Source organism: Amblyomma mixtum, chromosome 3 (assembly GCF_055824585.1).
Source record: "Amblyomma mixtum isolate Tamu chromosome 3, ASM5582458v1, whole genome shotgun sequence".
In the NCBI taxonomy this organism is placed as follows: domain Eukaryota; kingdom Metazoa; phylum Arthropoda; class Arachnida; order Ixodida; family Ixodidae; genus Amblyomma; species Amblyomma mixtum.
The window spans coordinates 124,654,359-124,667,424 of NC_143014.1; the positions used below are offsets into that span (position 1 = coordinate 124,654,359).

The following is a 13,066-nucleotide window of genomic DNA, read 5'->3' on the forward strand; positions in this document are numbered from 1 at the left end:
ACGAACATACCCCCCCCCCCCCCCCCCCCCCCGGGACACCAACGGGGCCCCCCCCTGCAAAAAATTCTGCGGACGCCCTTGCTGTCTTCTAATCTGAAGATCGTCACAGGATGCAGCCAGGTTTTGACTCTGATTTCTTTGTTCAGGCGGACAAGCGTCTTAGCACATATATGAACACAATCTTGATCAATGAAGGCATCACTCAAAATGTCATGCGAACCATGCGAGAAGGTAGTGGTTTTCGAGACTAGTATCTGCTTAGTGAATTCTCCGACCTTTTTCCTAAGAGTGTACTGGTTTTGTTTTTATGGGGTCTGACTAATTTCAAAGCGACTCAGGCTATGAGAGACGCCGTAGTGAAGGTCTCCAGATAATTTCGGCCACCTGGGCATCTTTAAAGTGGACCGACATCGCACAGTACACGGTCCTCTATCATTTCGTCTCCATCGAAAAGCGACCGCCGCTGCCGGGATCGAACTCGTATCTTTCGTGTCTCTGAGGTACCGGGTGCTTATTTCGGCTGATCTGAAAGTGTTTCGCAAGTGTAAGGGAGGAGACAGCGCAAACGCACGATTCAAAAAGACCGAAAAAAAAATATAACAGCTCTCTTTCCTTCATGCAGCACTCAGACTCGTTTAACGGGCCGCCACCACCGCCACCACCGGCGGCTGGGCCATAATAATAATAATAATAATAATAATAACAATTTTATTTATTCATTCCAATACAAATGCGGGCCTGCCAAAGCCTTAGAAGGCTTGAGTGGCAGCGCCCGGCAGCAGACGGCACACAACTCATGCACCCAACACACAAAGAGCCAAAAAACAGAAAGAAAAAGTGGGGGATAAGAAAAGTAAAATAAATTCAAAGAGCGGAGTAAAAAATGCAACAAACGGAAAAATAAAGAACACGTAAAATCATAGAATCATAACAGAATGCTGGAACTAACAACGAAGTTTCTGAAGAAAAGCTTTCACTATCTTTTTGGAGTTAGCAGAACGCTGCTGCTGCATCCGCACTGTGGGAAACGCTGCATGCCACTGAACGCGATGGCCATGCATCCTGCAGGCCATTTTGTCAGCGCACCTGCAGCGAAAGCGGTGAGGAGTGTGCCAATGCCAGACGTGCGAGAGACCACAACCTCGTTCGCCGCAGTGCACAGGACTTAGCAAGCATCATGTGCGGGAACAGGTTTCATAGACCTCAGCGAGGCTGCAGCATGACCATCGTCTTCAGCAAAGACCTCCCTTTTGTCTTTCCAGCAATTACGCTATAGGTGCTAGCTGGAAGGGCGTACACCGTTATACGGTATTCCAAACCTGTTCACATCTATAAACCGCCAGCGCAGGGACGGTGTTCCGCGTGCTAATAAACGGTTGTTATTATTGGAGCAAAGTGGAAGTTTGTTCTCGTCGGTAAGTCCTTGTTTCGCTCGCGCTAAGACCCTATCCAGATAAAAAAAAAAAAACAGAAAAAAACGTCATCATTGGAGTCCGCGATATCGGTTCATTTGGGTTTTTTCTCTGCCGGTACGCGCGCATCGTCCAGCCCAGGGCCGAGTCCAAATAAGGGTGCCTAAGTGCCCTTGCAACGAGTGTCACTTTGTATGCCTGTGTTCGGGAAGAAAGAACTCGATAATTTCTTTCTGGTTCAAATTGACGGGATTTTATCGCAGACCGCAAGTAGCGGTACCACGAAATCCACTTACATGCTCTCGTCATCGACCTTCACGTATTAATGGGCGCTCGAATTCGGAAGTAGCAATATCGCAGGACAAACACGTATCGCGCGCACGATTCTGTTACCTCCCCATGCGATTAGTTACAGGCGAAAAAAGCACACCCAAATTCTAGGGAAAACGAGCAGAAAAAAAAAAGCTCGAAATGCGAACGATGCACGCGTCGCATGTGGCTCGGTACATACGGTGAAAATTTCGCAGCGCAACGAAAACGGAAAAATTCTACTGCTGCGCAGGTTCCACGCGTCGACAGGCTCCTTATAGCTGCCAATACAGCGACCGCAACAATGCATGCTCGGTGGTAGCAAATTGCTAAACACGTGGCGTTTTATAATCACGCCAACGGTTTACGGGTTATGGGGGTTTAACGTCCCAAATAGACTCAGGTTATACGGGACGCCGTAGTGAAGGGCTCCCAAAATTTCGGCCACCTAGGGTTCTTTAACGCGCATGGCATCGCCCAGCACACGGGCCTTGGAATTTCGCCTCCATCGAAATTCGACTTCCGTGGCCGGGATCGAACCTGCGTGTTTAGCGCCATAAGCTCTTAGCCACCGCGGCGGCTCAATGGCACCCGTAACGAATATTTCGTCCCTGCGCGGCAATAGAAACGAATAACGCTTGTTCATTTACGTAAAATGACTTAGCGCGAAAGCACACAGCACCCATAAGAGTGACGGACAAGTGCAACTTGCAAGCGTTTATTGACCGCGGATGCGAGTGAATATAAGTCAAAGTATCAAGAGGGAGTTGAAGAACGATACATGCGCGCGAGGGGTAAACAGATCAGAGCAGCGAAGGTAGGCCCACACGTTTCACACCGCATCTTATGCAAAAATGCGCTTTCAATATTATAAAAGGTAAGTGATATCATGTTTATACACTGACTAGCTATTGTTTCCTTTGATATAGAATGTCTCGACCAGTTCACAAGCTATCTTGTACTTACGCCTGTTTAAGATCTTATAGTTTCTTGCAGCCTCGCTTCCCACATGCTGTCGTCTTTTTTACCGCAGGCTTTACAATAATGCGGAAAATGGTAAACCCTACAGTGATGTGTGGTTGCTCCTCTCCCTCTTGATTCTTCGCCTTATATTCACTCGCATCCGCTGTGAATAAACAGTTGCAAGTTGCGCTTGTCCCGTCTCTCTTACTGTGTGCTGTCTGTTTTGGCGCTAAGTCTTTTTACTTAAATATGCACCAGGTAGCCCACAGCAAGTATTAATAAACGCTTGTTAACCAGGCGAAAATGACGATTGGGGGGTATTCTGCGCGCGTTCGCTCGGGCGCCTTCACTTCCACGTCGCTCTTGTGGCATTTCTCATTCCTTTTTAAAAATCTTCCGCGAGCTGCACCGTACCGTCCACGTGCCGCGCACCGCCGGCTTCATTCGCTCGTGCCGTTCACGTGCCGCCATTCGCCCTCCCCACCAGTCTCGCTGACCACTGCAAAGCTCCGAGTTGTGCCCTCATCGCCAGAGAGGACAAAAGACAGACATGGACCAGCATAGTACCGCCGCGGTCTCGATCGACGAGCAGCCTTTTTGGGCCGAGGCTGCAGCCACGCATAGGGAGGCCCGCGACAATTTCGACAGCGGTGTCTCCCCAGAAAAGGTAAGTCCTGACTTGCTCTCTCGGCAGCCATCAGCAGCCATCAGAACGTGACGGTCCCATTCGGTCGCTAAGAGTGTGTTTAGCTTCGGAAAACAAAGTTTCAAACTAATCGCGCCCGTTCGTACGATAGGACCAGTTCTTTGCAATCACTCCGCACGAAGGGAAGACTGCAGTTTGAGCATGGACGTGTCTCGCTCAAGAAAGGGCAGATGAATGCAGTGTTCAACCCATTCATGTATACACGCTCTATTCTCCTGGCACGGCGCGTGCGGAATTCGGCGTAATTAACGGATGATCATTAAGTATATATAACACGGATAGAGAGGAAAGCAGCAAAAAAAAAAACTAATTATTTATGTGTATATGTAGTAGCAAAATCCCTTCCACGACCGGCCGCTGTTGGAAGACGACGAAGCGGCGCCCTGGCTCAGCTCGAAACTCGCGCTTGCTGCACGCGCACAGAGCGAGCTGGTTTTCCAAGACCTGCTGTTCAAGGCGCATCTGTGCTTGTTCTCCGGGCGGTCGAGCAAACGGTGTGCCATGCCACCCAAGGTGTCTACAGTAGACGCGCGCGTTTTAAGGCGAAAGCCTTTTATGGCTGTGGCCTCTCCTCCGCGCAGCGGCGCAACCTCCTCTTCTCCTTGGCAACCGGCGCGCCGGTGGGGGGCGCAGCTATGCACAGCAACCGTGACGTCACACAGTAGCGGTAGAACGAGCGCTCGCGCGTCGGCGGTGGCAGCTGCCCCGCCGCTGCTTCGCCAGACGTCTCGTTGCAGCCGAGTGAGTGAGACGCATAGCTCCGAAGCGGCCTAGTGATTCCGCGCCAAACGTTTCGGGGAAGCGGCAGCGGACGCCCGATTCCCCAAACACCAAACATTAAGAACAAGGAGCGAATGTGCAGGCGCCGACTGAACATGTCACCTGATGCGAAAGCAATAGAGGCAGAGCAGACGAGGCTTTCGCCAGCACACTTTAGAATTTCCAGAGTGTCTTCGGTAAATTTTTTGCCTAGCGAAACGAATTCGCTGAGCTTTAGCGTATGCCTTGCGCATGCGATTGCACTTTTTTAAAATTTAATTTTAGATTAGTTGTCCACTTCAGTTATCGTCGTAGCGACGCAAACGTTGTTTTTTTCTTGGGAACAAATTTTGTGCGCGTACTCCCGAGTCGATGGCGAAAAGAACCCGCTTATTTTTGTACCCTATTCTCCTCCCGGAATACTGCTGCAGTGTCGTTTTGTACTACCGTTTTCTGAGGAATTTAAATAAATAAAAATACCCTTGCATCAAGAACCTTACCCTACAATACTTCACCCGACGACCGTGTGTGTGCAACAGAGCGCTACTGACAGCGGCATTTTCATTCGTGCTATTATTATCTCAACTTCTACGCGCTTTGAATGAAGTTAGAATACAGATTGAACCCTGCAAAACTTCTAGATGCACGCAGAATTAAAGCACGCAAGGTGAGAACCTGAAGCCCATAAATCACAACGTGATTTAGGGAAACTGCGGACACGCATTTCTTAGTACCTAGGCGAACGAGTTACCGACGTAAAGAACATAACCATGCATTCTATGTAGTTTCTTTGCATTCCGCGCTTGGGAAAATAGCATTATTAGCGCATTCAATGTAGATCACACCTGCTGTCAGGGAAAAGATACCGAAAGACAAGGATCACTAATGCATGGAACCAAACAAAAACGGTTGTTATAAAATGACTCTGCACTCGGTGTCAAGCTGCCCAAATCTGCTGGCACCAGCTACTGGCATCATCTCATCTTTAACAGCTTCAGCTGCTCCTTCTTGGCAACCCTCTCCACGTTGATTGACTTCACGTAGAAGCATAGCCGAAGAAGAATATAGAATTTGATAATGTCGTTAGCAATTTCACGTCCACGTTTCACACAGGGCAGCGACGGAAAATGTACATGTGTAAAAAATCAGCGAAATTAATAATGCTCTCCTCGTGCAACTTATTCAGACTAAAATAACTGATGAGGCTGTCTTCAAGGACGGTGATAATTTTCTTCAAGGGGCCAGAGGGATACATTAAGCCACCGTTATCAAAGTTTGCAGTGACAGCTGCAGCTTGACCATTTTCTGTAGCCGCTGCTTTTTCAGCCGTCAAAGCTGATGTAGTCCGAGATGTAACAAATCAGTATCTCGCGGCTTTTTTCTCTCACGCAAGCACTGTGGTCGGACGGAATACTTGTACGTGGAGCTCAAGAGACCAATTCAATTTCTGCATCATTGAGAGCTCCTGTATCAGTAAGACTATCGAGAATAGCTAACGTATTCTCACTGCATGGCTCTTTCTTGGGCATCGAAACTAATGAAGTGACCACTTCTGGTGCAGTTTCGCGATGGGGGTCGTTTGGCAAGATATTAAAACGCAAAAGCATTAACAGTAACCAAAAACTGAGCAGCATTAAGATGGTCATTAGTTCGTGATGACTGCCGAACGATACTAATTACGCTTTCAAGCCTGTCTTGGCTAAAGTTTGCCGTCATCAGGTACTTAAAATCAAGTGCGTTGAGATATGCAACAAAACTAAGTGTGCTCTCAATTGAACCACGGAGTCCCTCTGCTGTGCTGGAGCACAAAAACCCACCGACTGTGGCCTTTGCGTGATCTTCCCGCTCGGTTAGGTGTTCCAGGAACTCTTTTAGAAATGTAAAGTTTGGTGACTGCGGCTATAACGCTGCTTTTGGCACACATGCAGTCATTATCCTGATTAGCCTATTCATTCTTTTTACAAAAGATTCACTTGCTTCCACGAAGCGGTAACAGCGTCCTAAGTGGGTGCGATAAATAAAAAGACCTCCAATTACACCATCACCAAATAGCTGGAATGCTGGAGCGGCTCTCATTTTCTCAAATGAATTGGGATTCAGGTGCGTGCTGGTGACCTTTGGCACGGGTTTAAGCGAAACACTCTGGCTGTCCATTTTCCAAGCTTCTCGGATCGGTTAAACGTGCACCCGAACCTCAGGTGTGGCAAAACGTTTGCCTACAAATGCACCAGATGGGGAAAATCTGATAGAAAGTGCAGATGACGCGTTCAGCTAGCAGGATGTGGCGCCTTGCACCGTGTGCCTGTGCCCGCACCTGCAAGGAAATGAGGCAGCGCTTTAAGTGAATGCTTTGAACAACCATAGCCGTTACATCGAATGCCAAAAGGCTTCCACATTGATATATTCCAGCTTGCTTCGACGTACGTGACTTTGTCAACAAAGAATCCAGTCCTCTCGCAAAGAATTGTCGCCTCAGTGATGATCTTTGCTAAGGTATCCGCCTTGAAATTGCCACGTGATGCGAAAATCACCAGGATTTGTGTCCACTTACCTAGAAAGATAAAACAGCAGATTCACTTTTTTCAAAAACACAGTGCTTTACCAGTAAAGCGACCGATCCAACCAATATGTCAGAAAAATAAATTACCCTGGGAAGTCTGGAACAGAACTACCATGCGATGGTCAGAGAGTTGGTCCTTTTGGGAATCAGGGTTGAACTGAGCAAGATCAACGAATCCTTCTAGCTCACCTGTAGAAATACTAGTAAAGTACAGTACAGAAAACAGAGTCGCCACATATTTCATTTAAACCTTGCTTAAAAACAACTTGCCAGTTGGTTTCACATCAAGGGGCTCCGAGATTTTAATTTCATCAAAAACGATGCCTCCTTTGCGTGAGAACTCATCCATATGTTTCGACTTCTCTGATAAAGCATAAACATATTTGGGTTAAAACCAAATCCAGTCTTGAAGATGTAGATGCACTTTTGTAAGCATGTTCGACCTGGAAGAGCCAGGATGCTGTGTCGTCGTGTATGTTCATACAGCTTAGGTCTATTCATTCGCATCAGAATACATTCAAGTAGCCACTCATTAGAATATGCCATCCCTTTAGTTGACTTGCGTTTGGCTGTCTCAAAACAAGTTCTGACAGCAAGCTGCCCTTAGGAGGAAGGCCACTAACCATTCTTTCAAACTCTGGTCTTGAAAGCTGTCCATTTTCATTTTTCACTGAATCTAGAGCTTTTCGCAGCTTTGCCGCTTTATACTTCATTCGCCGCACTGTCCGATATTTTGAAGTCTTCGTCTTTTTTACACACGGCACACTTGATTTTTTCCTCCTTTACAGGGTTTTTCGAGTTAAATTTCGCAAGTATTTGCAAGCTATGCATGCTGCGTCGGAAAGAATGGAACACTTTACCTCAAAGTAAAGCCCATTTGAAGATCTAAAAGAATTTCCTGATGGGCTTCAATCGGCAGCCAGGGCACAAGCTGAGTTTCACGATGTCCTGAAGATTTGTTGCTTCTTCTGTGGACATGACGTATCGCTCCTTCAATTTTTTTTCCTCGAATATACACAGTAGCCTTCATGGCAGTGACATCTGAATCACTGCGACGGAGCAGAACTCGTAGACTTACGTATAACGTGTCCTGAGAGCCGTTCTCGTTTGAGTGGCACTGTGCGAATGTTACTTGCTGAGCATCCGAAAGGTCGATATTCGTCCAAGGTGGTGGTGGCTGCAGCTCTCTGCATTCCCGGACCTGAATCAGTTCACCCGATCAACCGCCGATAGGTTCTTTAACCACCTCCACTGGTGCTTCAGGATCAATGCGCTTTTTTTTTTCTCAGGTGGTAGTCTGACTCCCGGCGATTGTTTCTGCTCGCAGAAGTTTCTTTCCTTCCTCTTCCGAGGCAGGGGTTTCGAGATATGCTTTGGGGCGTGAAGAAACAGCGTGGGAACAGCATCCTTCGCGAGTTGCGGCGCATCCTGGGGAATTTCAACTACCTTACTCTGAATCACAGTCTTAAAACTTCGCTCAATAAAGCAGGGTTCGAAGTGTTGCTCGCAAACGACACTATCCTCGTCGAGCACTCTGTCGCCTTGCTTGATGTTGTCTCTTCTCTGCGTTCTTTGGTGTCCTGAATAGAGAACATTTCACCTTGCATTAAGGGTAGCCGCTCTTGCATACCGACACGAAACAGGTGCTGTTCTTTTTTTTTCACGTACTATGTGTAGAGGGTATGCACAAGCTGCGGCTCGTTTTGTAGTTCACAAAGAAAGCAACTGTATTGCGGACTCGACAAGCCTCGTGAATTGTATTCACCTATGTTCTATACAACGGCTGGAAACAGTATTCCGATGGGTGGCTACTAGCCAGTCCTTTAGAGTGTCTTGGAGAACTTAGCGCAAAAAAGGATTGGACGTTTCCAGGCGTTTATCGTTGTTTGTCGTCCTTTGTCCTCTTTTTTTCCCCTTCCAAATTTATCTAATTATGCACCACCAACTAGCCCAGCAGCGTGCTTTGCTTAAGCTTTACAGCATACTTATTGAATATGCACGCAATTCATCAAGAGTCCTACTTCGGCGCTTTGATGTACGACATCCTTTGCACGGTTACCCTTAGTGTTTTGAAGAGACTTCATCATGGGTGTCTTAGCAGCCGATATAAAAGCGGGAAAAACTGCACATAGACGCTCAGAACAATGGGTGCAACTTTCTGCAGAAGCGTGCCCCCAACGATTGCCCGCGAGAAGTCCCTGCATTCTGTCGAGGCTCTCTTCTTCGTCTGCTCCTTCGGCATCTTTCTAATCTAGCATGTTCACCTGGACGCAAAACGAATAACCTCTTCTCCAACCTGCGCGGACATGCATGCAGTGTATAATCCATGGAAAGAAATGCATGATTTAAAGAAATGGATGGTCTCTATTGTTATTCGGGAATGCTCGTTCCTGGAATATTAGCCAGGCGAGCTGTCATGTGCGGCCACAAAAGCGTTGCCGCGAGTACGGACGCCGCAGTACTGGTGCGCTGAGCTGGCACAAATGCGTGAGTACACCTGGCGTGCAGGTTCTGGATCAGATGTACGCATTCAAAAGGGCATAGGCTACAGCGGTTGCCTCATATGGCCTCGAGGGAGGACCGTTATTCAGGGCATTTTCACTCCTGGATATGCGCAGAGCAGATGCCGGAGGCAGATTTCAGAACACTTTGCTTGAAGAAGTTATGCGAAGGCTTGAGTATCGATTTATTTTAAAGACAACATCGGGAAGTGGTGTCCGGTAACTGCACAGTTACTGGGTCCTGGGAGCCGGTTTTAAATAGAAAACAGTATATTTCGAGAAAAAAGCTTGGAATAGTTCGAATCCACTGTGTATTCATTAAAGTGGCACGACGATCGAGTATAAGAGGTCCGAGGTCATGACGCAGTGATGGAAATGGTTGTTGCCGCGAGTACGGCAAAAATCATTCCGTCACTGCGTCATGACCTGGCACCTGCCATAGTCGATCGTCGTGCCACTTTACGAGGGAAAAAGGGATGGTACGCTTAAAGGCATGAAACGGACCTGCAACCTATAGTCACATACAACTCAGGAATGAAGCGGCAGGTTTGCCTCTCAAAGCAGACCATTCAGCCAATGGTGTGGACCGATTGTCATGAGGTCGAGATTAACACCAGTCGTCCTGCTAGAGTGACATGGCAGGGGGTGTCAGCTGAAAGAAGATTCGCCAGGGCTAAATCGGATGAACCGCAGCGTCACGGAAAACGGTGGACGCCATTGGCTGGAGGGCCTCATTTGAGGGGCATCTGCCGCATCGTTCTTGAGTTGTATCCGACTATAGTACCTGTGTGAACTGCGGCAGGCGGCCTTGAGTGGCCACGAATAAAAGCAACCCTGGAGACCGTACGACTAATCAACCGCATTTCTTCTCCGTGCAGCGACAACGAATCCTTGTGGAGGGGGAGCCATCTCTTCATCAATGCCGCAATTGCCAACGAAGGTTCAACCTTAAAAGTAGACTGCTGGCCCATGCCGTGTTTAGGCACGGTGCCGAAAACATTCTTTAGACCGATACCTTGAAGTGCCGCATGTGTCCGCATCGCTGGAGGAGCCAGAGTACCATGGCTCTCCACATTGGTACTCACCTCGGGGAGCGCCTATGCTCAGAGTGCGGCGCAGAGTTCGCCAGTGCGGCAGCTGCAACAGCACACAAGACCTTCCACCGCACTGGCGGCAATTTTGAATGCGGCTTCTGTGGTGTACTCTTCCTCCATAAGAGTGACCGCGATGAACATGTCCGCGTGGAGCACTCCCGGCAGCGACGTATGAGGCGTCCGCGCTTTCCGACCACTGTGTAGAGCATAACGCCATGCGGTGGCAGTCACGATGTAGTTTAGAACTGGTGGCATGGAGTAAAAGGTTGGCAACTGTGGATGTTGTGGTTTCTATTTCTTTGACGGGGCTTTCAGGAATGTGAGATGAAGAAACAGGAGGTGTTCTGAGTGTCTGCTATAGAAAGACAAAACCATTCAAATCCTCCTGTTTTTGCGAGACGTCTTACATGCCAAAGAAACTCGAAATTAAAATGTCTGCGCGTGGCAGGGAACTAGGGGTCGGCAGATGTTGCCTGAGCTTCCAGAGCGAACCTGTGAGACACATCGAAGCGTATTGCCAGAATGACAAGTTATTTTTGAGGGAAGCACTTCCGTATACCAGCCGAGCTTGCGGGGAGAGTATTCCGAATGAAACTAGCGTCTATGCTGGTGTGCACCGCCTGGCAAGAGGGCTGACGAAGACAGAACTTAGTTATACGCTCATATTTCTCCTGGTGCTACTATTTTCCTAATGTGAGTACATTTATAGAAGCACTGCCATTAAAAATGCAGAAACGTGGTGGAAAATAAACGGCCAACACGAAAGTTCGCAGTGAATGTGGGACACAAGCACAACATTTGGGTCTCGCAGCTTTACGGAAGACGCGAAGTACGAGTTCATAATCTCGCAGTGCGACAAAGAGTAATGTCACAAACTGCGAAAAGGGCGAGGACAGGAGGTAAATAAAGGAATGGTGCGTCCGTGGTGCCGTGTTCGTTTCTTTACCTCCTGTCCTGGTTTCGTTGCGCAGTTACTAACCTTTCGCGAAAATGAACCAACTTGCCTGAAAAAACGTCCGACGGTGAGTACATCGACCATTACTAAAACTCATAATGTCAAATTCTTGACGTACTGGCTGTTAGACCTTATCTGCCCCCGTTTCACGCCCGTCCGCGGAGAGGGTACTTGTGCCTAGCTCTGCCTTGTCGCCGTTTAGCGGGGCGCGCTTCTCCGACCGCAGTCACGTGACCCACATGTTAATGCAGCCCGCACCTTGTGCTAGCTTTCACATCATCAGATGGGTCGCGCGGTCGTAACAAGCCCCCGCCTAACGCCTCGAAATGCCTCTCAGAAAAAATACCCTGTAATTCATCACCCCCTCGCCTCCCTCTTCCATTGCTTTTCGCCAGTCATCCTTGCGGGCGACTTCAGCGTCGGCGTCAGGAAGCACTAGCAGTTAGTCGTCAACTTGCCATCAGAGGACCTCGCTCACAGCACGAATCCAACGCATTCGAGAGCATGAAAAATCTGCATAGATCGGGACTTCAGCAGGCGCTTACGCCCACATGCACGCATTCCCTGACCACAACGCATGCATAATCAAAATTAGAGAAACGGAACATGAACTGAGCCAATATACGCTGTGACTGAATTGACAGCGTATACAAATTATTAATTTGATAGTCAACCATTCAGGAATCCACTGTCACCATCACAGCAACCATCACGAAAGTAGTTATACATAAGGTTATCATTCCTTCAATCATTTTCTGAACCAGCTAGCGCTGATCAAACGCCTAACAGTTGGACTAACTGTTAGTTTTTTTTTAGAATTTTGGTTGACAGCACGTTGAGCTGCTCTAGTGTGCATGGAGCGAGGAACCCAAGTTTTTATGCGCGACAGATGCATAAACATTTCTTTGAAAGATAATGTATTTTTATACTGTGAGTTTGGGACTTTACCGACTCATTCCTTCATCATGTGTGAGGTTTTTGCTATCTAGGAGGCCTGATGTAGAAGAAAAAAAGGATATAACGATATATACAGCATCTACGAGCTGTGGTAACTTCGTTGTTTTTGAAGGTGAGAACAATAAAATGGGAACAGGTTTATGGTTTATGGGTATTTAAGGTCCCAAAGTTACTGAGGCTAAGAGGGACGCCGTAGTGAAAGGGTCCGGAAATTTCGGCCACCTGGGGTTCTTTAACGTGCGCTGACATCGCACAGTACACGGTCCTCCATCAAAATTGTTTCGCCTCCATCAAAATTCGACCGTCGTGGCCGGGATCGAACCCGCGTCGTTTGGGTCGGCAGGCGAGCGTCATAATGACTGAGCCACCGCGGCGGCAAATTGGGAACAGTGTGTAACGAGAACAGCCACAAAGCGTTGCGGAACAATGACGTTCTCGCTCGATTTATAACTGAATAGTGTCGACGCACTTCGCTTTTTAATGTTTATCTAGGGAAACGACATGAAATAAAAACTTATTTCCAATGAACAAGTTCAAGGTGGTGCTGACTGGTAAAATGGTGACGTCGGCGAGAGGTGAAGGACAAGACATTGTGTGGTGTTAGCCGTCTATTGAAGACAACGGCTCAACCTTTGTACATGAGCACATGGCAGCACGAACGATGTCTAAGTGCGACGCATGCTCGCATTCATATCGGGCTTCGCACTCTAACAGCTCTGACGTTGACTAATATTTTTCTTGAACCACTGGGGTTGTTCGTGCTATCAGGGCGCGCTCGAGTACCACGATGCCTGTGGCTAGCGGAAGTGGATGTACGCAGCTATAATTTTTAAGTATTTGTTATTCCAAC

At 47.9% G+C, this 13,066-nt stretch overlaps 1 pseudogene; it reads right to left on the reverse strand.

Annotated features, from left to right (window-relative positions):
* Positions 1-5,123: 5,123 nt before the first annotated feature.
* Positions 5,124-7,076, reverse strand: LOC149351729 (uncharacterized; annotated as a pseudogene).
* Positions 7,077-13,066: the final 5,990 nt, after the last annotated feature.